The sequence below is a fragment of the Triticum urartu genome, chromosome 2A (genome assembly GCF_056163025.1).
Source record: "Triticum urartu cultivar PI428250 chromosome 2A, HENAU_Tu73, whole genome shotgun sequence".
In the NCBI taxonomy this organism is placed as follows: domain Eukaryota; kingdom Viridiplantae; phylum Streptophyta; class Magnoliopsida; order Poales; family Poaceae; genus Triticum; species Triticum urartu.
This window is the reverse complement of record NC_141874.1, coordinates 31,386,339-31,409,682: the sequence shown is the minus strand read 5'-3', so window position 1 is coordinate 31,409,682 and position 23,344 is coordinate 31,386,339. Positions and strand designations below refer to the sequence as shown.

The 23,344-nt window shown below is 50.1% G+C and overlaps 2 pseudogenes; one reads left to right on the top strand and one right to left on the bottom strand.

The window, feature by feature from the left end:
- Positions 1-12,407: 12,407 nt before the first annotated feature.
- LOC147983229 (protein FAR1-RELATED SEQUENCE 5-like) lies at positions 12,408-14,394 on the top strand (annotated as a pseudogene).
- Positions 14,395-18,623: 4,229 nt separating this feature from the next.
- On the bottom strand, positions 18,624-22,979 carry LOC125534800 (uncharacterized; annotated as a pseudogene).
- Positions 22,980-23,344: the final 365 nt, after the last annotated feature.

Genomic DNA, 23,344 nt, shown 5'->3' with positions numbered 1-23,344 from the left:
ATATGATATGGCCAACATCATCTTGTACTTGTGATCTCCATCCCCGAATTACCGTCATGATCACCATCATCACCGGCGCGACACCTTGATCTCCATCGTAGCATTGTTGTCGTCCTGCCAATCTTATGCTTCCACGACTATCACTACCGCTTACTGATAAAGTAAAGCATTACAGCGAGATTGCATTGCATACAATAAAGCGACAACCATATGGCTCCTGCCAGTTGCCGATAACTCGGTTACAAAACATGATCATCTCATACAATAAAATTTAGCATCATGTCTTAACCATATCACATCACAACATGCCCTGCAAAAACAAGTTAGACGTCCTCTACTTTGTTGTTGCAAGTTTTACGTGGCTGCTACGGGCTTAGCAAAAACCGTTCTTACCTACGCATCAAAACCACAACGATAGTTTGTCAAGTTGGTGTTGTTTTAACCTTCGCAAGGACCGGGCGTAGTCACACTCGATTCAACTAAAGTTGGAGAAACTGACGCCCGCCAGCCACATGTGTGCAAAGCACGTCGGTAGAACCAGTCTCGCGTAAGCGTACGCGTAATGTCGGTCTGGGCCGCTTCATCCAACAATACCGCCGAACCAAAGTATGACATGCTGGTAAGTAGTATGAATTATATCGCCCACAACTCACTTGTGTTCTACTCATGCATATAACATCAACGCATAAAACCTGGCTCGGATGCCATTGTTGGGGAACATAGTAATTTAAAAAAAAATCCTACGCACACGCAAGATCATGGTGATGCATAGAAACGAGAGGGGAGAGTGTTGTCTGCGTACCCTCGTAGACCGGCAACGGAAGCATTGACACAACATAGAGGAAGTAGTCGTACGTCTTCCCGATCCGACCGATCCAAGTACCGAACGTACGGCACCTCCGAGTTCTGCACACGTTCAACTTGGTGACGTCACTCGAGCTCCGATCCAGCCGAGTGTTGAGGGAGAGTTTCGTCAGCACAACGGCGTGATGACGGTGATGATGTTCTATCGACGCAGGGCTTCGCCTAAGCACCGCTACGATATGACCGAGGTGGAATATGGTGGAAGGGGGCACCGCACACGGCTAAGGAACGATCACGAAGATCAACTTGTGTGTCATGGGGTGCCCTCCTGCCCCCGTATATAAAGGAGGGAGGGGGGAGGTGCGGCCGGCCCCTAGGGGTGCGCCTGGAGGAGTCCTACTCCCACCGGGAGTAGGACTTCCCCCTCTCGCCTTGTTGGACAAGGAAAGGGGAATGGGGAAAGAGGAAAGGGGGGCGCCCCCCCTTCCTTGTCCTATTCGGACTAGGGGGGGAGGGGGCGCGCGGCCTGCCCTGGCCGGCCCTCCTCTTCTCCCTTAGGGCCCATGTAGGCCCATTAACCCCCGGGGGGTTCCGGTAACCCCCGGTACTCCGGTAAAATCCCGATTTCACCCGGAACGGTTCCAATATCCAAATATAGGCTTCCAATATATCAATCTTTATGTCTCGACCATTTCGAGACTCCTTGTCATGTCCGTGATCACATCCGGGACTCCGAACAACCTTCGGTACATCAAAACACAAAAACCCTAATTACGATCGTCACCGAACTTTAAACGTGCGGACCCTACGGGTTCGAGAACTATGTAGACATGACCGAGACACGTCTCCGGTCAATAACCAATAGCAGAACCTGGATGCTCATATTGGTTCCTACATATTCTATGAAGATCTTTATCGGTCAAACCGCATAACAACATACGTTGTTCCCTTTGTCATCGGTATGTTACTTGCCCGAGATTTGATCGTCGGTATTCCAATACCTAGTTCAATCTCGTTACCGGCAATTCTCTTTACTTGTTCCGTAATACATCATTCCACAACTAACTCATTTGTTGCAATGCTAGCAAGGCTTAAGTGATGTGCATTACCGAGAGGGCCCAGAGATACCTCTCCGACAATCGGAGTGGCAAATCCTAATCTCAAAATACACCAACCCAACAAGTACCCTCGGAGACACCTGTAGAGCACCTTTATAATCACCCAGTTACGTTGTGATGTTTGGTAGCACACAAAGTGTTCCTCCGGTAAACGGGAGTTGCATAATCTCAAAGTCATATATAGGAACATGTATAAGTTATGAAGAAAGCAATAGCAACAAACTAAACCATCAAGTGCTAAGCTAAAGGAATGGGTTAAGTCAATCACATCATTCTCCTAATGGTGTGATCCCGTTAATCAAATGACAACTCATGTCTATGGCTAGGAAACATAACCATCTTTGATCAACGAGCTAGTCAAGCAGAGGCATACTAGTGACACTCTGTTTGTCTATGTATTCACACATGTATTACGTTTTCGGTTAATAAAATTCTAGCATGAATAATAAACATTTATCATGATATAAGGAAATAAATAATAACTTTATTATTGCCTCTAGGGAATATTTCCTTCACATTTGAGTAAGGCTACGATGATTTTGCATATGAGAGACTCTGAGGGAGATAGAGGTCTGTTTTCCTCCATGAGATCTAGGGCAGTGATGGCAGCGTGGTACCATGCCTCGCGTAGGGGAATTGGGATGCGCGAGCGCGCCCATTTCTTGAGGCGGGAGCGTGATTTTTTGAGTGCGGAAACAAGGGAAGTGGTAGCGTTGGGGGGTGGCGAGGGCGGAGAGGCCCAAATTTGGTTGATGATTTCGCCACAGGGCCGTGAGGAGCGCGGGATGGTGGTGGTGACATGGATGAGTAATGGGACGTGATCGGACGTGAAGCGTGTGCGAGAAGAAAGGGAGGTGTTGGGGAAGGCATCTGCCCATGCGAGATTGAAGAAGACCCGATCTAGGCGTTCTAAAGTGGGAGTAGACCGATTATTCGACCAGGTGAACCTGCGGTCGAGTAGGGGCAGTTCAACGAGGGCAAGATCATCCAAGGTCTGATTAAAAGCAGTGGCTTCAGCGTGGTGAAACGCCAGGTTGTTTTTCTCAGACGGGAAGCGGATGAGGTTAAAGTCCCCAGCGATAATCCAGGGTGTGTCATCTGGTTGCGAGATGGACGAGAGCTCGTTTAAGAATGCTTGTTTGAGTGATCGTGTTGATGGAGCGTAGATGTTTGTGATAGCAATGGGTTGTGCGCAGGAGTAGGGTAAAGAGTAGGTTAGGTGTGAGAATGAGATGACTTGGAAGAGGGTGGAATTGAGGGCAGAGATGGTGCCACCAACGAATCCGACGGCTGGCAGTGAGAAGGCTTGATCGAGCGTGCTAGGTAGAAAATATTTTACTTTAGGTGCAGGGAGGTCATCAAGTTTTTATTCTTGCAAGAGGGTTACGTGTCGTTTTGTCGTCATAAGTTCGGAAAGGACGTCAGTGCATTTGCCAGCATCGTCAAGGCCACGTACGTTCGAGGAGCAAATTAGAAAGGTGTCATTACTCATAGGATTTGCTAAAGCACCAGATAGCAAGGGCGGGGTACATCAAGCGTACAGTTACAAAAGCCATGCGCGAGGTCCGAAGTGGCAATGGTACATGCAATAGGGAAATCATAAACCAAAAGTACAAGCAAACGACAGCAACGATCGGTGAAGCTATAGGTGGTGGAGACAGGCAGGACCGCGCTACCGGTCCAGAGATGCAGGAGGTGCAGTTCATGGAGCCTCATCGTCACCAAAGGCAGAGGCCTCGGATCCAAGGACGGCGTCCACTTGGGCGTCGTCGGCACCGCAGAGTAGTGCAATGGCAGTGAGATCTTCGGCGGATGCAGGAGGGGCGTCAGACTGGTGGAACCGGGCTTCCTGGATAGCACGGTCGATGGCCGTGCCAACATCTGAGGCGGAGAGGCGCGCCGCCTTGGCCTTGACGACCCTGGCAAGCATGGGTGAGTACTTGGCCTCCTTGCCAGCCAGCCGCGCGCTCCGCCGCAGCTTATCCTTGGTGGCGGACTGGTCGCGAGCAGATTTGCGGCGCTCCTTGCGAATGGTACACTCGTGAGTGTCCAGATCCTGCAGGGGGAGAGCTGCAGGCATGGCGGTCTCAGTCAGTGGCAGAGAAGCAGGGGGCAAAGGGTTGTGTTGATTGAGCGGGGGAGGGGGTAGGGGGATTACCAGCATTACGTGAAGATTCGCCTGCCGAGAATGTGAAGGTGGTGGGGCCCGCATTTGGCACCTGTAGGTGGTATGACCGTGGCAAATGCAGACGAGCTCGACGGCATCAGTGGGCCCACAAGGACCGTAGCGGCAGCCGACCCAACGCAAGGGCTGGGAGGCGCGACAGAACCCACCTAAGGTGCTGGGCGGGTGACAGGTGGGGTAGGGTCAGCAAGGGAGGGTTCATGCACCGGGTCTAGCGAATCGGAGGAAACGGCATGCAAGAGCGGGGCATGCATGTCCTCCGAGGCAGTAGAGATGTTATCGAAAATGATGAGAGGCTGCTGCATGGTGCCAGGGGGAGGTAAAGGTGAGGCCAGAGCTGACCCTCCCGAAGCAGAGGCAGGTGAAACGATGGCTGCACGGGGGGCGATCGGCCTAGTGCTGCCGTAGGTAGGATCGGCCCGCCACCCCGCGCGAACTGCAGAGACGATGTGGGCGAGGTGAGCAGGGGAGGGAGGACGTGGTGAGGCGCGCTGAGAGAATGGTGCAGAATCTCCGTCAGAGGAGCCAGATCCAAAGGGAGTGGCTCCATCTCCGTGGTGCCAGCGAGAAACCTCGACAACTTTGGCGATTTTGATTTTATTGATGGGTGGGAGTTGGGTGATGATGCCAGGGGGAGCAGGTTTGCCAGATTGGAGGAGCACAAGGGCGCGGACTGAGGTGTAGTCTATGCCGTGGGGACAAAATTCATCGATGGCACATACATCTCCCATAAAGGCAAGGGCAAAGCGTATGCCGTCCTCGTGCCAGAGTTCATGAGGGAATTCAGAAACCTCGACCTCAGCGAGGTCAGTGAAGATGGCGATAGAACGGTCGACGTGCTCGACCGGCTCAATGGTGACTACGTTGTCCTCGAACTCAATAGGACTATGGCTGGCCACGTCATTTCGTGCGGCGGGAGTGTGGAAGGTGAGGCAGGCAATCCCACGCCATGAGCCGCCCATGATGAAGGAGGGGTTGCCGCAGGTGTGTTGAATGGCTCTGCGGATGAGAGGGGTGGGATTGGGGTCAGGGTTTTGGAGGTGTGCGAAGGCGAAGCGGCGAGGGCAGTGGACTAGGCAGGGAGGGGAGCGACTAGAGGCATGTCCACGAAGGGCGGCAGCATGCCAGCCTCATGGAACGGCCGTGGCGGCTCATCCTCGGTGTCGGTGTCAGAAACATGAGAGGGAGACCTAGTGTATTGGGAGGCGAGGAAGACGTCGGAGAGACGCGCTTGTAGTTCATGGGTGTCAAATGGCGACGTGTGCGTGTGAAAGTTGGTTGATGAGGGTGATGTGGGAGTGGGCGGAGGTGCAAAGGCGCGAGGCGGCGAGGGAGGAAGGGGGGCCCGTTGGCATCGACCAGAGTGCGGTTGAGGATGAAGGGCGAGGGGACGCAAAGCGCGGTGAATGGCTCTGAGAGGATGATGGGGACGTCTCCGATCATGAGCGTGCGAGAGGCGCGGGTCGCCGTCGAGGAAGAGCCGGCGGAGTCCATGCTGCGAGTGCAGAACGCGGGATTAGGATGAGATGCGAAGGAATTGGGAAGAGGTGGGAAGAAGGGCCAGATTCGTCTATACCTACAGTCTCGAATGCGGTGGCCGCACCACCAGCAGCGAGCACAACGGATGGGGTCGCGGCAGGTCTCTACGCAATGGTCTAGGGCGAGGCACCGGAAGCAGTGACACTTATTGTGTTTGGGAGAAGGAGAGCGAGAGTTTGGATGAGTGGGGAGGAGGCGGCAAGGGGTTAAATAGGTGAGGTGCGAGGGAGGATGACTGCGGTCGAGAGGGGAGGAGAGGAGAGCATCTTTGTAGGATGGCGTCGTGTTGCTGTTGGAGCGCGTGGGTGACAAGGCCGCCGTCAGGGCGGCAGGGGCCATTGCGTGTGTCAGAGGGAGAGGGGGCGACGTGCTGGGGCGTGGTGACCGATCAGCCGGAGTAGGCTGGAGAGAGGGATTAGGCGTGATGATGAGGCCTAGATGCTGATCAGAGGCGTCGTGGACGAGCTGTGTCGACGAGACGGCGAGTGCTCTCTCCAGATCGTCGGTTCCCAATGCAAGATTCTTCGTTGCCATAGATGATGGGGCTGCGCGTGGGGGGACAGAGGGCGGCGCAGCGGGGTCCGGATTAGACGCGGGGCGGGCAAGCGGTTCGTCTAGAGATGGCACAGATAAAGAGAGCGAGTGGGGTTCCTGGGGGCGCGCGAGAACTACGGTTGCGTGCGGCGACTCCGGCATCGCGTACGGATCTTTTGCAAGATTTGGTGTGTCAGAGAGCGCCGCACAGTCATCATTATGCATGAGGTGGGACCCAGGCGCATGCAGGGCAGGACGGACATGCGGCGAGTGTGCGACCGCAGGGGGCTGCTGTGGCACGTGAGCCTGCGCAAGCTGGTGAGCAAAAGGGCCAAGAATGGACTCCGTTCGAGGGGGTGGAGTAGGGTAAACGAATTTTGTGTAAACATGCAGGAAGCGACTGCAGTGGGCAATGGCCATTTCGAGTTGGTCAAATAAGAAGAGACGAAACCCTTCAAAATCAAGGGACCATGCATGAGAATTTGAATTTTGGTTGAGCAAGAGAAGATGCCAGTTTTGTAGATATGCTCATGAACTTTGACTGCTAGGAAATCTTGTTTGACCGAAAAACAGTGGTTTAGGGCTGACTCAACTAACAGTTCATTAGGTCTAACGGAGATCGGCAGGAAAGTAACCTAGAATGGGTGTGTATGTTGGGTGTAATGCATGCGTGACGTAAGCTGGAAGAAGTGATTAACATTAAGCATACGATAAAAGAAGCTAATACCAGGCCGTTGTCGACGCTCCTTGGGTAGATCAAGAGTTGTGGACACAGCTGGCCGCAGTGCAGAAACGGCCGCCGGCGGTGAGGAGGATGCGGTTCCAACAGACGATGGCAGTGGCAAGCCGGGAGGCAAGCAGCAGGTGGCACCTCGAGGCAGAGGCCATGGGAAACGGATCAACATGCCCAGCTTCCTAAAGTCGCCCATGGAAGCGATGAGCGAGGCAACGTCAGGCGACGCCATAGTGAAGGATAAGCAAGAGTCTCCATCATCCGTGACGTTGAAGAGATGGTGGATGCCGCCAAAGAGGCAGGCAAGGATGAGGCTCATCAAGAAGGCATCAAGGTCGAAAGGGAATTGGATGACATGCACGTACATGCGGCATCCATGCAGCTGTGTGTGTGAGAGGATGGAGACCGGTGTGCGGCATTGTGCCCAGGCGACCCGTTCGAAGTGATCACCCAGGTCATCTGGGATTTGGAGAAGCTGAGAAAGCGTCATGCATGTTGTCGTAGAGCGAGGAGGGGGTGGGAGCGGTGGCAAGGTCCTAGCGAAGGAGAAGGAGTATATACGACAGCGGAGCGGTGCTTGGGCAAGGATGATCTCTGCTACGCGCGCAGAAGCAACGTGGAAGCGGAAGATCAGGGGGAGCATTGCGCAACGTAGAAAACAAACTATGTATCTGCACCATCATCAGTTTTCTCACACAATGTCGGCATGTTCTATTATAAGTTTAGAAGAGTTACCATATGTGACTCTATGGTCTAGTAGCACTGTGTTAGCATACTTAGTAGCTTTCGGGAGTTGTATGCGAATAGGCATAGGCTAATAGGGATGTAGCCAGTGATTAGGAAAGGTTGTTTGGCAACTTGTCATCAGGAGTTAGTGTCCGTGTTATGGTAGGATTAGTTTGAGTCGGTTTGATAGCTTGTTTCGGTCGCGCCGTGTGTCTTTGTGTGTATGAGCACGAGTGCGTCAATAGTAACCGAGGGCGTTGAAAAGAAAACAGAAGTAACGATACGGATACGGGTCCTTGGCTATAAGATTTTTGTGTGTGTGTTTGTTGTTTTTGATGTTATCGAAACCGAGAGCGAAATTCCAACAGTATAATAGTAGAATGGAAACGGTCTAGCGTCTGCCATGCATGTTACATGTTAAGGTGACATGTCTACTAAAATAACATATTTATCATGTCGAGCGAAATAGTTTATGCCAGGTATACAGATGATTTGTTGTCTCAAGTGTTCTTTGCCACCTTGTCAAAGGCACGAGCTCCGGCCATGGCTGGCATGTGGACGTGCTAGCGAAAAAGGCAAAAGCGATGTCATGCATTGCCTTAACTGGTTGGAGAGGAACGAAAACAATCTATATCAGTATGCCTTCTAATCTTTGAGGAAATATTCTGCTCCAAATTAAGAAACATCAGTGCATGTGTGTGGCTTTTGGAAGCCCACCTAACATGAGTAGCTGGTGTACGATTACATACTCAAGACTGCCCAATAGCACAAAACCAATAATTGCTTTTGCTTTTTTTGGTATGCTACGTTGGAGGAGCTACCCAACCGGCGAATCAATTTGTAAACAAGACTGGTCACTTGGAGTACAAGGGAGATTATCATGTAAGCTAAATTAAGTTACTAAACTCATACTTTCTACCTGCATGCCCCACAGTTCAATGCATGCACATCTATAAATAGCATGCACAAGTCAAGCTCTTAACAAGCAACAACAAGAGCTGCATCCTCACTTAGCAGTGCTCTACTACATCACCACTATGAGCATAAACTCACCACTATGAGCACCTTCGAGAGACTGTGCCAGCATATCATCCTGAGATTTACGAAGTCACCTAGGAGCCTCGTCATCGACTGAAACGTCTCCTCCCACTGAAAGATCGCCGAAAATCCTGAAATAAATCCAAGAATACTGCGAGTACCAGAACTTGAAACCTGGTGGGCTGGGGATACCACTGTCTCTCTAACCATCCAACCACAAGTTGGTTTGCTCCTATTTTGTTTCTGGAATGCGAGGAAAAGCCCTCCAAAGGCCATCTAACTGTTGAGGAAATACAATAAACGAAAGTACTGCAAACACGATAGGTGTGATGAACGACGTCAGGACGATTGTTTTGCCTTGGACTTGGATGGTGGGATATGTCATATCATGTGCATTTCATCTGGACAGTGTTGTGCATGTTGCACTCATCTACAATAAAATTGATGATCTTGTTAGTAAATAAATTAGCACAGCCACCGGCCCAATTGCGCGGGCAATGTATTTAATGATGGACGATGCTACACAGCGTCCGCGCGCTAGGCGGGCGGATCTGGCGGCCGGTAATTAAGGAAAGTGCCTCCCTGCCGGGTCCCCACCATGTGGCAAAAAAGGAAAGTTTCATCCTGCTCCCGTGCCCACGTCTCCCTGCGAGAAGAAAAACGATAAAAGAAACACCCCCCCTCCACCACGTGATCTCCACACCTACCCACCACAGGAGAAACTCTAAGCCCCAGATTTCTGTAGCGGCAATCTCCTTTCCCCCAGCAAAAAAACAGAGTAAAAACAGACTAAAAAAAGGTTGCGGAAGATCAAAATCACCGTGAAAGAACACAAGCTTGCCTGCAACTCTTCTTGTGTGATCAGGCAACAACCTGAACAAAACATGGGCAAAAGAATTGCCAAGATTGGGCAAATTTCCCCAAGTGAACTACAGCAAAGGTAACAAGGCTGTTCCAATTTTTTTGACCATGAGATCCTTTTTAGTTCTACTAGAACTAGTAGTACTTCCCAGATGTTCCTCCTGTACTCCAGTGTCGCAGCTTTGCCTTCTATACATCAGTGTTTGAATTATGGCCCCAAATCTATCCCTTCTTCTTGCCCCCTGTACAACCATGGTGCTAGACAAAAGTTGCTCGCTCGTGAATATTTTCTTGCCTGTAGTTATGCACCTTGCTTCTGCAAAAAAAAAAGACAGACTAAGTAATTGCAGAATCTTGCCTGTTTATATTGTAGAAAAAGTTGTTAACAATCAGGGTATGACAAACTATTGTAGTTGCTTACAAAAGGTCCAGTATCTTACGAAACAGGGGTAAGAACTGGGCAAAAAATAATCAGTAAGGGGAGAAGTATAGTTGCTTACAAAAAACAAAAAAGAAAAAGGCAAAAGAAAAAGCCTGATATGTGAACCTAGCAATGATTCAGTAAAAAAAATGCTCCATGCTCATTTAGTATATGTACTAATTCCTTCCCCTATTTTGTCTTCTGAAATGTGCAGATGGCCGGCCTTGATCTCAATGAGCTTCCTGACGACTTTGTTGACTGTGATGGTGGTCCCCTGTTCTGTACACAAGCCCCACCTGAAAAAATCCCCATTTCAATCGAGGGGGTGGGCGAGTCGCCAGATTTGTGTTCTGCTCCTATCCAAGATGTCGTAGGTGTGGGGTTTCGTGTTGTGGCTACTACTGGTGTGTCTGATGCGACGGCAACTGCCGAAACTATCGCGCCCGCACCTGCCATGTTCAGCCCGGCTGCAACTGTGCCTAGCAATGGTGGGCAAGGTCGTGCAAGTAGCGCTGGCTTGTTAGGTTTTGATGAGAATGAGGTGCGATCTAGCCCACAGGAACCTTATGTTGGCATGGAGTTTGACACAGTTGAAGGTGCTAAGGAGCACTACAAAGCTTACTCTCGCAGAATTGGGTTCTCGATGAAAGCCAACACTTCCAGGAGGTCTTCGTACACTAATGTGCTTGAGAAGCAGACTTTTTGTTGCAACAAGTCGGGGAAGCCTAAAATCAATGATGATGCCCACACACCCGTGTTTGAGAAACTAACCTCAGATTCTGATGACCGTGGCGATGGACAAGATGTTGGGAGTAAGGGCATCTCCAGCCGTTCGGCCCCCCAGGACGCCTAAATAGAGCGGCCTGGGGGCGTGCCGGCGCTAGTTCGGCCCCTGGGGGCGACCTAGCGCCCAGTCACGCCCCCCACGCGCCGGCCCCAGGATGCAGGAAATTTAAACTTGGTCGTTCCCGCTCACAAAAGACGCCGCAAATCCGGCGATCGAACATAGTCTGGCGTTACAAAAAACAGAGTTCGCGTGCGCAATGATTCACTCAGCGGGGTCTGCTCCAGGCGTTGGCGGAGTCGGCGTGCGCGGGCTCGGCGGTGTCGGAGCTGCTTCGATGCTGGGTTGTGTCGGCGCGGCTTCGGCACTGCTGGGCGGCGACGTAGAGGCGTCGTTTGGGATTGGCGTCCGGGTGGTCGTGGGCGTCGTGGTCGTCGTCGGCGTCGTCGGCGTTGCCGTCGGCAGCTCGTTCAGGATGAGGCCGCGCTGGAGAGATGCGAGGGAAAAGCGTCAACCGATGAGGAAGACGCCGCCAAGTGCGCCGCGTTGTCGCGGGCCTTCTTGGCGATGGCCCTGTTCCGCCTGTCGGCGGTGACTGCTTCGCGCCGCTGAACTTCCACCCTCCACTCGGCGTTCGACAGGCCCGACGGCTTCGATGGGCAATGTATTTAATGATGGACGATGCTACACAGCGTCCGCGCGCTAGGCGGGCGGATCTGGCGGCCGGTAATTAAGGAAACTGCCTCCCTGTCGGGTCCCCACCATGTGGCAAAAAAGGAAAGTTTCATCCCGCTCCCGTGCCCACGTCTCCCTGCGAGAAGAAAAACGATAAAAGAAACACCCCCCCCCTCCACCACGTGATCTCCACAACTACCCACCACAGGGGAAACCCTAAGCCCCAGATTTCAGTAGCGGCAATCTCCTTTCCCCCAGCCGCCGCCCACCATGTCATAGCAGTGGCGAGCTTCTCCCTCCCGCAGCAAAAAAACAGAGAAAAACAGAGTAAAAAAAGGTTGCGGAAGATCAAAATCACCGTGAAAGAACACAAGCTTGCCTGCAACTCTTCTTGTGTGATCAGGCAACAACCTGAACAAAACATGGGCAAAAGAATTGCCAAGATTGGGCAAATTTCCCCAAGTGAACTACAGCAAAGGTAACAAGGCTGTTCCAATTTTTTTGACCATGAGATCCTTTTTAGTTCTACTAGAACTAGTAGTACTCCCCAGATGTTCCTCCTGTACTCCAGTGTCGCAGCTTTGCCTTCTATACATCAGTGTTTGAATTATGGCCCCAATCTATCCCTTCTTCTTGAATATTTTCTTGCCTGTAGTTATGCACCTTGCTTCTGCAAAAAAAAAAAGACAGACTAAGTAATTGCAGAATCTTGCCTGTTTATATTGTAGAAAAAGTTGTTAACAATCAGGGTATGACAAACTATTGTAGTTGCTTACAAAAGGTCCAGTATCTTACGAAACAGGGGTAAAAACTGGGCAAAAAATAATCAGTAAGGGGAGAAGTATAGTTGCTTACAAAAAACAAAAAAGAAAAAGGCAAAATAAAAAGCCTCATATGTGAACCTAGCAATGATTCAGTAAAAAAATGCTCCATGCTCATTTAGTATATGTATTAATTCCTTCCCCTATTTTGTCTTCTGAAATGTGCAGATGGCCGGCCTTGATCTCAATGAGCTTCCTGACGACTTTGTTGACTGTGATGGTGGTCCCCTGTTCTGTACACAAGCCCCACCTGAAAAAATCCCCATTTCAATCGAGGGGGTGGGCAAGTCGCCAGATTTGTGTTCTGCTCCTGTCCAAGATGTCGTAGGTGTGGGGTTTCGTGTTGTGGCTACTACTGGTGTGTCTGATGCGACGCAACTGCCGAAACTATCGCGCCCGGACCTGCCATGTTCAGCTCGGCTGCAACTGTGCCTAGCAATGGTGGGCAAGGTCGTGCAAGTAGCGCTGGCTTGTTAGGTTTTGATGAGAATGAGGTGCGATCTAGCCCACAGGAACCTTATGTTGGCATGGATTTTGACACATTTGAAGGTGCTAAGGAGCACTACAAAGCTTACTCTCGCAGAATTGGGTTCTCGATGAAAGCCAACACTTCCAGGAGGTCTTCGTACACTAATGTGCTTGGGAAGCAGACTTTTTGTTGCAACAAGTCGGGAAGCCTAAAATCAATGAAGATGCCCACACACCCGTGTTTGAGAAACTAACCTCAGATTCTGATGACCGTGGCGATGGACAAGATGTTGGGAGTAAGCAAGCAGGGTGTAGCTCTTATAAATCTCCAGGGGGGCTTGTTAAGAAGAGGAGAAGAGATTTTATCAAATAGACGGGCTGTCGAGCAAAAAGAACAGTCAAGCTGACTAATAACAAGTGGGTGGCCACAGGTGTTGTTGCATACCACAATCATAGACTAATTGACAAGCCATCTCTCACTAAATACCTCCACTCTCACCAAGGCATCCCGCCGGAAGAGGTTGAGTTCCTGGAAATATTGCATAGGTGCAACATGGAAACAGGTCGCATGATGGCTGTTATGTCTGAATTCTATGGCCAAGCTGCAATTGTGCCGTACACAACGAAAACGATAAGCAACATGAGAACTAACCTTCGCAGTGCTGAGGCAAATGAAGGCGATTTGGCTGAGACAGTTGCCTACTTCGAGCAAAAGCAGGAAGAAGACCCAGGCTTCTTCTTCAAAATCAAAAAGGATGGAATAGGAAGAGCTGAGAATTTGTTTTGGGTTGATGGGAGGGCTCAAGAGGCCTATGTAAAAGCTTACAATGGTTGCATCTCTTTTGACACGACCTACTTGACGAATATGTATAACATGCCCTTTGCTCCATTTATTGGGATGAGCAGGCATGGGCAGTCTTTCATGCTGGGGTGTGGCTTCTTGCGGCAAGAGCTTGAGACTAGCTTTGATTGGTTGTTTGGGGCCTTTCTTGAAGCGATGCATGGCTTTGCACTGCTCAACATCATAACTGACCAAGATCAGGCGATGAAAAACTCTATAGCAAACATTTTCCCATTCGCAGTTCACCGTAGTTGCCGCTGGCATATCATTAAGAAAGCCCAAGAGAAGTTGGGTCCTTACTTGGCTAGGCATCCTGAGCTAGCTAAAGAATTAAATAAGGTGATAGACTTGAGCATGACTCCTGAGGAGTTTGAGGCAAGGTGGGCTGCTATGGTTGAGAAGCATGGTATTGCTGGCGATAAACGCTTTGATGATCTTTATGCGATCAAGCATCTTTGGGTCCCTTGCTACTTTAGGAATTGTTTCTTCCCATTCCTCCAGTCGACTCAACGGAGTGAAGGCTTCAATGCTGTCCTAAAAAGGTACGTGAACCCACAAAATTCTGTGCTCAACTTTGTGAAGCAATATGAGAAGATAAATGACAAGATCTTGGTGAAAGAAAGGGGTAAGATTACCGAACATATGAGCTTGAGCCAAGGCTTTGGTTCCTGTTCCCAATTGAGAAGCAAGCCTTGCGAGTTTACACAAGGGATATATACTACAGGTTTCAACATGAGTTTTCTTTGATTGGCATGTATAATGTTAGGCCTCAAGGCGGCAACATGTACCTGCTTGAGCCTAACAGAATTTATGCAGGGATTTATGGGCGTAGACTGTACATGGTAACAGCGCAGGTTGATCAGCAAGAGTATGGTTGTGAGTGTTGCAAGTTTTACAGGGATGGGCTACTTTGTGTCCACATCTTGAAAGTGTTCACCCACCTTGGTGTTGATGAGATCCCTGACCGATACATACTGCCTAGATGGACCCAGAACGCATTTCTTACTGATTTGCCCCCTGACACACAAGTCCCTGATGCCATGCCTCAAGAGTCTCTGCAGCAAATAAGGCACGTTTCCCTGAATACTATGTTTGGCAAAATCTCTAAATTGGGCAGTATGTCCGATGCAGGAGCAGCTTTGTGCAAGTCCTATGGGCGCGCGTTGGAGACTGAACTGAACCAACTTTATAAATCAAGGAGGAAGAAGAAGAAAAGTGCGCCAGCTAAGTCACCAGCCCAATCTGCCCCCACGGAAGCTTCTATTGGAGAGCCTAAAGCAAATCCTTTACGTAACCCCCCAAAATCTTCTACTAAGGGACGCAAGAGAGACAAGAGGTACTATGCGGGCATTGAGTTGCATCCGAAGAAGAAGACAAAATGTGCGTACTGCAAAGAGTTAGGGCACAATTGTGCCACTTGCACGCCTGGTCTAAACCGAAGTGCTTGATGGATCTAGCAGCGAAAAAAATGAAAAGGGGGGAATTTGTGTGTGGCCAAACATTGAGTGAAAATGAAAAAAGTTGTTCTGGAATATGTTTCATTTGTGTGGAAAAAGACCATGTAATTTATGTTCTGTGCTACTGAAACAAAAAGTGGTTGGTGGTATGCCATTGAAACTGATAACTAAGATTTTTGTACCTTCTTGATGTTGAGCATCTTTGCCCAATTGACATCATTGTGGTCACTCTCCACCATTTTTGCTGTTAGTATCATCATCATGTTGGCTATGTCTTTTGGCCCATACTCCAGGACATGGGTGCCATCCCAGTTGTCAGTGTTGTATAGCATATATATGCTGCAATCATACCTGTTTTTTGAGGGAGAAAGGAAAACATGGTGGATTTTGTTAGTGTGTTCCGGAAAAATACAAAATGATATTGCTATTTACTAAGGAAAAAATGCAGTACATACACAAATGTTGCAGCAATTTCACCTAGTTAAAATGATCACATGAAGCATGATCACAGATAAAAAAATCCAAAAAAAAGAAATCCCTATCACAAATGATGATGCGAACCAAAAATTCAATAAAACAAAAATATGGAGGTAGGTGACTTTGTTTTGGGTGCTCAATGGTTTTTAGGCGACTTGGTTCGACCGGTCAGGCGATTCTAGCCACCTAGGTAGGCGATGTGCGGCCCCACCTCCCGTGTTAGGCGACTTTGTTTTGGATGCTCAAGGATTTTTAGGCGACTTGGTTCGACCGGTGAGGCGATGCTAGCCACCTAGGTAGGCGATGTGCGGCCCCACCTCCCGTGTTAGGCAACTTTGTTTTGGGTGGTCGAGGGTTTTTAGGCGACTTGGTTCGACCGGTGAGGCGATGCTAGCCACCTAGGTAGGCGATGAGCGGCCCCACCTCCCGCGTTAGGAGACTTTGTTTTGGTGGTCGAGGGTTTTTAGGCGACTTGGTTCGACCGGTGAGGTGATCCTAGCCACCTAGGTAGGCGATGTGCAGCCCCACCTCCCGTGTTAGGCGACTTTGTTTTGGGTGGTCGAGGGTTTTTAGGCGACTTGGTTCGACCCGTGAGGCGATTCTAGCCACCTAGGTAGGCGATGTGCGGCCCCACCTCCCGTGTTAGGCGACTTTGTTTTGGGTGCTCAATGGTTTTTAGGCGATTTGGTTCGACCGGTGAGGCGATGCTAGCCACCTAGGTAGGCGATGTGTAGCCCCACCTCCCGTGTTAGGCGACTTTGTTTTGGGTGGTCGTGCGTTTTTAGGCGACTTGGTTCGACCGGTGAGGCGATCCTAGCCACCTATGTAGGCGATGTGCGGCCCCACCTCCCGTGTTAGGCGACTTTGTTTGGATGGTCGAGGGTTTTTAGGCGACTTGGTTCGACCGGTCAGGTGATTCTAGCCACCTAGGTAGGCGATGTGCGGCCCCACCTCCCGTGTTAGGCGACTTTGTTTTGGATGCTCAATGGTTTTTAGGCGACTTGGTTCGACCGGTGAGGTGATTCTAGCCACTTAGGTAGGCGATGTGCGGCCCCACCTCCCGTGTTAGGCGACTTTGTTTTGGGTGCTTAAGGATTTTTAGGCGACTTGGTTCGACCGGTGAGGCGAAGCTAGCCACCTAGGTAGGCGATGTGCGGCCCCACCTCCCGTGTTAGGCGACTTTGTTTTGGATGGTCGAGGGTTTTTAGGCGACTTGGTTCCACCGGTGAGGCGATGCTAGCCATCTAGGTAGGTGATGTGCGGCCCCACTGTTTGACGAGATTTTGTCGCGCGGAAGTATCTATGAGCATGGAAAATGTGATAGTGTTTTGCATGTGCACGTATGAGAGAAACCTTCTCCATGCCTACGTGTATCTAGCGAGGCTTACAAGACGGCCATTCCTGATGCACTATCTATCTAGTGTGGACTAAAGAGCCAGAACCGGATGCATGCATTGCATGCTCGTTAGCATGCTTAATCATGGATATATTAATTAAATATTCTGGCCAACTCTAACCTGACACGATGTTTAAGAGCATTGGCACGTTAAAACCCCTGAGGCCGCATGCACGCACGCATCTGCTTGGGTCCGGGAGCAGCCACGACAAGTTATGAACTAACCGAGTACGGGTTGATGGTAGTTGGATAAGCATACATCTTAAGCTCACGGTTTGGTTGGATTAGCATCAGGTCCGCGTATGTCGCGAGCGACACATTCGTCCCTATATAAAGCCATTGATCTCCTTCACGCCGGGGAGGCACACGAGGCCGTCAGGCCGCTCACACACGCCCAGAGGGCTGGCCGCAAGGCCGCTCTGCAGTACACACACATGCCGCGACCGCCGCAGGGCTGCGCACATAGGGGGACGCACGTGGTTGCCGCCGCAAGGCTGCGCACGCACACGGCCACGAGGCTGCTGGGCTGTGAACACAAGCGCACACAGGGTTGGCTGTTCGGCCGCTCTCACGCTCAAGTTTTACGGCCGCAAGGCTGCTGTCAAACTGCATGCACACATCACGCATAGATCAATCAGAGTTTCTGCCGGTGGCCGCAACGACATGGCCACGCATCCCCATGGTGATGGTAAGTAATGGTGAGATCAAGAGAAGTCTTCTGTCTCTTCCCCCTTTTCTTGTTGCCTCGGATGAATGATTGGCCGTCCAATCTAATTGTTACCTCGGATTATATGTGATCGATTTATCGGTCTCGATATTGTTACCTCGGATAAAGATTGGGTCATCCAATCATGTTGCCTCGGAAAATAAATTGGTTCATCCAATTATGTTGCCCCAGATATTAGATTGGTTCATCCAATCATGTTGCCTAAAAAAATAGATTGGTTCATCCAATCATGTTGCCTTGGATTATAGGTTGATTTATTCAATCACATGTTGCCTCAGATCAATTTTTTGCCTTCGAAAAAGTATAGATTGGTTTGTCAATCTAAAAGCAGGTACAGGTGGCGAACAGATTCCATTAAAAAAAGGTGAACAGGTCCCCTGAAAATTGCATAAGGCAAACATGGCTCACATAAAAAAAAAGGGCACACAGGCAATGAGAAATGTTGCCACGGGAAGCTTGCAATGAGTTTCAGGCTAAAACATTTTACAGGTACAGGTTATCAGAAAATAGGTCTTGCTGATCTAGTGTACGGCAAAAAACATGGGTGTTCCGCCAACCCAAATATGGGCACGTGGTCAAGGCGCTTCATAAAATTTGATCGGTTTACACCGATCTAAATACAGGTGCATATGGTCTTTGATCCAAAGAGGGGTTAGTACCGTGATAAATTTTTGCTCCTTTGATTCATGGGAAGTACATGGTTCAGAGGGAGCCGGCCGTGAGGATGCTTGCCTCCATATACAATTTTCACCCACAAGCCACACGCAAAGAGATACACGCAGTCGTTCCACCGCCAGGCTTCACACAGAGAGGGTATACAAACAGGCTGCTAGGATCCCCGAGGCCAACTCGAGCATGGCCGCAAGGCCGTCAACAAGATGTTGTACATGGCCGACTGCCAGGGTGCTCATGCTCACAGTATCAATCAGGGGCAAGACGTTCGTCAGCAGCAACCACACCATACGGCCGCTCGTCCGATGGAACAGAATATAGATAACAAGCATGCAGATGCTATACACTAGGTGATGTAGTCTGAGTAGGACTGAGCTTGCCCTAGAAAAGATGATAGCGGCACACAGTTGACATGCACGGCAGACCTGGTGCAAAGCTTGATGTAAATGTCAGAGATTAACAAGACAGTGAAATAGTAGGTTATAGTACTAGGCGGAGATTACATCCTAAACAACACTTTGTGATTTCTCATGGCCAAACCATTGATAGTTTCGGCCTGAAAAATTAAACTATACAAATGGCAGCCCGTCTGGTGTAACAGAAGTCCTCTAATTGCTTGCACACATGGCAGTCAGCATGACGGGCTAATTAGTATAGCCCGCCCTGGAGATTAAATATTCAGATATGGATATCTTTTCATGATTTGTGAACAACGGGGTTACTTCATATCTCATTCGAGACCCTCACGGCTAGGTGTCCATCACAAAGTCTCATGACACGGTCCCTTCCATCGAAGACCGGCAAGGATAGACATACTTCTCCTTGGCTGACGAGGCTAAGAGAACATTTTCCTTTTCCGTGACCGACGAGGCCGGAAATCATTTGTCCTGACCGACGAGGCTGGACGCACTTTCTCCTTGGCCGACGAGGCCAAGAGATCATTTCCCTTTTCCGTGACAGACGAGGCCGGAAATCATTTGTCCTGACCGACGAGGCTGGACGCACTTTCTCCTTGGCCGACGAGGCCAAGAGATCATTTCCCTTTTCCGTGACCGACGAGGCCGGAAATCATTTGTCCTGACCGACGAGGCTGGACGCAGTATCTCCTTGACTGGCGAGGCTTGGAGGCATTACTCCTTTCCGTGACCGACAGGCCGGAAATATTCATAAGTCCTGACCAACGAGGTTGGACGCACTATCTCCTTGACCGACGAGGCTTGGAGGCATTACCCCTTTCCGCGACCGACGAGGCCGGAAATATTCATAAGTCCTGACCGACGAGGCTGGACGCACTATCTCCTTGACCGACGAGGCTTGGAGGCATTACCCCTTTCCGCGACCGACGAGGCCGGAAATATTCATGTCCTGACCGACGAGGCTGGACGCACTATCTCCTTGACCGACGAGGCATGGAGTCATTACCCCTTTCCGTGACCGACGAGGCCGGACTCACTTTGTTCGTGACCGACAAGGCCGAACACTTTTTTGGGACTTCACTATGAACCCGGTGCCGACAAGGCCGGATGTCTCATACCAAATCCCGACGAGGCTTTGGGATATCATTACATGCCACTTTTACTTCTCAACATATCATGAGAATATTTCAGGTTACAAGACGACGAGCATCATCACAGCTTAATCGGAGGTGTTCCGCGGATTGCCCCGCGAATGTAATTAACCGGATCGTCTTACGAGGCTCCGGGAACCAGAACCTCCACAATCGCTGGATATTAATCAGATGTACTTATCTATGGCGCAATATATGTAATCATCTGGGAAACCGCACTTTGTAATTCTCAAGAGAATAATAAAGCAGTATTTCCCTATGTGTTTCTCTTTATTTTGTATACGAAAGTATACTGGCACGTCCGCATTTTATTTTATCACTGTTCCGCATTAGGAAATACCCCTGCCCGGGGGACGTTTCTTTTTCGCGAAACACCCACCTCCCGCGTTAGGCGACTTTGTTTGGGTGGTCGAGGGTTTTTAGGCGACTTGGTTCGACCGGTGAGGTGATCCTAGCCACCTAGGTAGGCGATGTGCGGCCCCACCTCCCGTGTTAGGCGACTTTGTTTTGGGTGGTCGAGCGTTTTTATGTGACTTGGTTCGACCGGTGAGGCGATTCTAGCCACCTAGGTAGGCGATGTGCGGCCCCACCTCCCGTGTTAGGCGACTTTGTTTTGGGTGCTCAATGGTTTTTAGGCGACTTGGTTCGACCGGTGAGGCGATGCTAGCCACCTAGGTAGGCGATGTGCGACCCCACCTCCCGTTTTAGGCGACTTTGTTTTGGGTGGTCGAGGGTTTTTAGGCGACTTGGTTCAACCGGTGAGGCGATCCTAGCCACCTAGGTAGGCGATGTGCGGCCCCACCTCCCGTGTTTGGCGACTTTGTTTTGGGTGCTCAATGGTTTTTAGGCGACTTGGTTCGACCGGTGAGGCGATGTTAGCCACCTAGGTAGGCGATGTGCGGCCCCACCTCCCGTGTTAGGCGACTTTGTTTTGGGTGCTCAATGGTTTTTAGGCGACTTGGTTCGACCGGTGAGGTGATCCTAGCCACCTAGGTAGGCGATGTGCGGCCCCACCTCCCGTGTTAGGCGACTTTGTTTTGGGTGGTCGAGGGTTTTTAGGCGACTTGGTTCGACCGGTGAGGCGATCCTAGCCACCTAGGTAGGCGATGTGCGGCCCCACCTCCCGTGTTAGGCGACTTTGTTTGGGTGGTCGAGGGTTTTTAGGCGACTTGGTTCGACCGGTGAGGCGATGCTAGGCCGCCGAGGTAGGCAATGTGCGCCCTACCTCTCATGTTAGGCGACTTGTGTGGGTGGTCGAGGGTGTTTAGGCAACTTGGTTTAACCGGTGAGGCGACGCTAGGCCTCCTAGGTAGGCGATGTGCGCCCAGGCAACTTTGTGTGGGTGGCTCGAGGGTTTTTAGGCGACTTGGTTCGACCCTTTAGGCGACGCTAGACACCTAGGTAGGCGATGCGCGCCCCACCTCCCATGTTAGGCGACTTTGTGTGGGTGGTCGAGGGTGTTTAGGCAACTTGGTCTGACCGGTGAGGCGACGTTAGGCCTCCGAGGTAGGCGATGTGCGCCCCAGCTCCCGTGTTAGGTGACTTTGTGTGGGTGGTCGAGGGTTTTTAGGCGACTTGGTTCGACCCGTGAGGCGATGCTAGCCAGCTAGGTAGGCGATGTGCACCCCACCTCCCGTGTTTGGCGACTTTGGGAGGGTGGTTGAGGGTTTTTTAGACTACTTGGTTTGACCGGTGAGGCGGCACTAGGCCGTCTAGGTAGGCGATTTTTGGTTGGGTGGTCGATTTGTATTAGGCTCGGATAAGAAAAAAAATGATAAAACGAAAAAGAAAAAATGCGGAAAAAACAAAATAAAAATACGGGATAGGGGGGCCCTTGCCTGTTATCCTGCTTTGGGCACTTGATTTCATGGAGTTTCCAATCTGCAATGTGCACACATGACTTGCTATAGTGCCTCTCCCAGTTTATTTTGATGCCCTTCATGATTTTGTTCGCAGTTTCTACTAATGCCTTGTCCTTGAACGTCCTTGCCGAGTCCAGTACCTCAAATCGCATGTCCCTGATGTTCAGCACCATTAGCTAATAATGCCCTGTCTCCTTTGGATTCTCCTTGTCCAGAATCTCGAATGTAGGACACGATACGTGCTTGATGAGAGAGTGGGTTGAGATGGGACAAAAAAACGATAGAGGGAAGCATGAAGAAAACTGCATTGTCATTTTTTTTCTTACTGATTCACATCTGCTTAGCCTCCTGGTTTTGTTGTCAAAATGTTTGTCTATGTCGTTCCTTGTGAAACTATTGTTCGGGAAGAATGTCTAGCAACGGATGGTGATGTAAAAAAAGAGAAGTGGTAACATATTAGTTGTTGTGCTTCTATGATAAAAAACTAAAAGAAGATAAAAAAAGGGATAAAGGGGGGAATTCTTACAGCTACTCGTAGTGGCATTAATCTCTTCTTTGGCCTCAACCCTGCTTCCCTCAATGCAATGATTGCCATCTCGGCCAGCATGCTGTCCATCTTCTGTCCAGGTGCCATTGATTGTGCAAGTTCATTGCAGCTGATGTAGAGCGCGTCATAGTTTATGATAGGCTTGCTGTTTTGAAATTTGGCACATAGAAATAGAAACAGAAAAAAGATGTTAGTCTCATGTATTGAAACAAAGCAATTAATAAAGAAAGCCCAAAAACCAGACCTAAGAAATATTTGATTTCCTTACCTATTGTCGGCTTGCCTTGTGTGGGTCACACTATACTGTCACACAACATCGTAGATGTCGCGAACTTGCTTTGAGCAGTAGAATGGATCCGTGTCCTCCAGGCGTATGTATGGCGACCTGAGTTGTGCTGGTGCCCTTACAACTCTCCGCTCGTGCCCAACCGCTGCTGGAGTCCTTGACGAGCTAGCGACATTTTCTACGGTTGTGGTTGCTATGACTGGTGTTTTCGAATTTTGATCGTTGATTTGCCTTCCATTTCTTAGCCTCTCCTCCATCTCTAGCCTCTCCTTTTCTTTCTTCAATGCAAATGCCTTTTCAGCCTCATAGCACACTTTTTGTAGCTCCTCCGGGTCCAATCCCCATTCATCTCTGCTTTCTGACATACATGCATCTAGGTTGCGTGGCTTCAGTTCTATGGATTGGCCTCTGTTGGTGCCCTCATCTTCATGAAAACTCATGTTAAGGTCGAAAGATGGACAACCTTGTGTTGCTCCGACTGGGTGGTTGGTCTAGCTTGATGGTGTGAAGCCAGGGTTTGATGAGCCAACTTGTGCCTGTTGCATTGCTTGTTGTTGCGCAAGTGGCCCCAATCGTAGCTTCTCCCTGATCGTAGCCGTTGCCAAGTGTGTTGCATGGGCTTCCCTGAATTGCGCTGATGTGGGTGTTCCCCCTTTCTTTTGGCTGCTAGGGGCTAGGCACGACTTCCTTGTTGTAGGAGTGCTGGAGCTGACCATGTATGGAACACTAGTGGATGGACTTGGTGTGTGTACAGATGCTTTATGATGCACAAAACGGTTGAGAGGTGGGGCTGATGATATTGGGG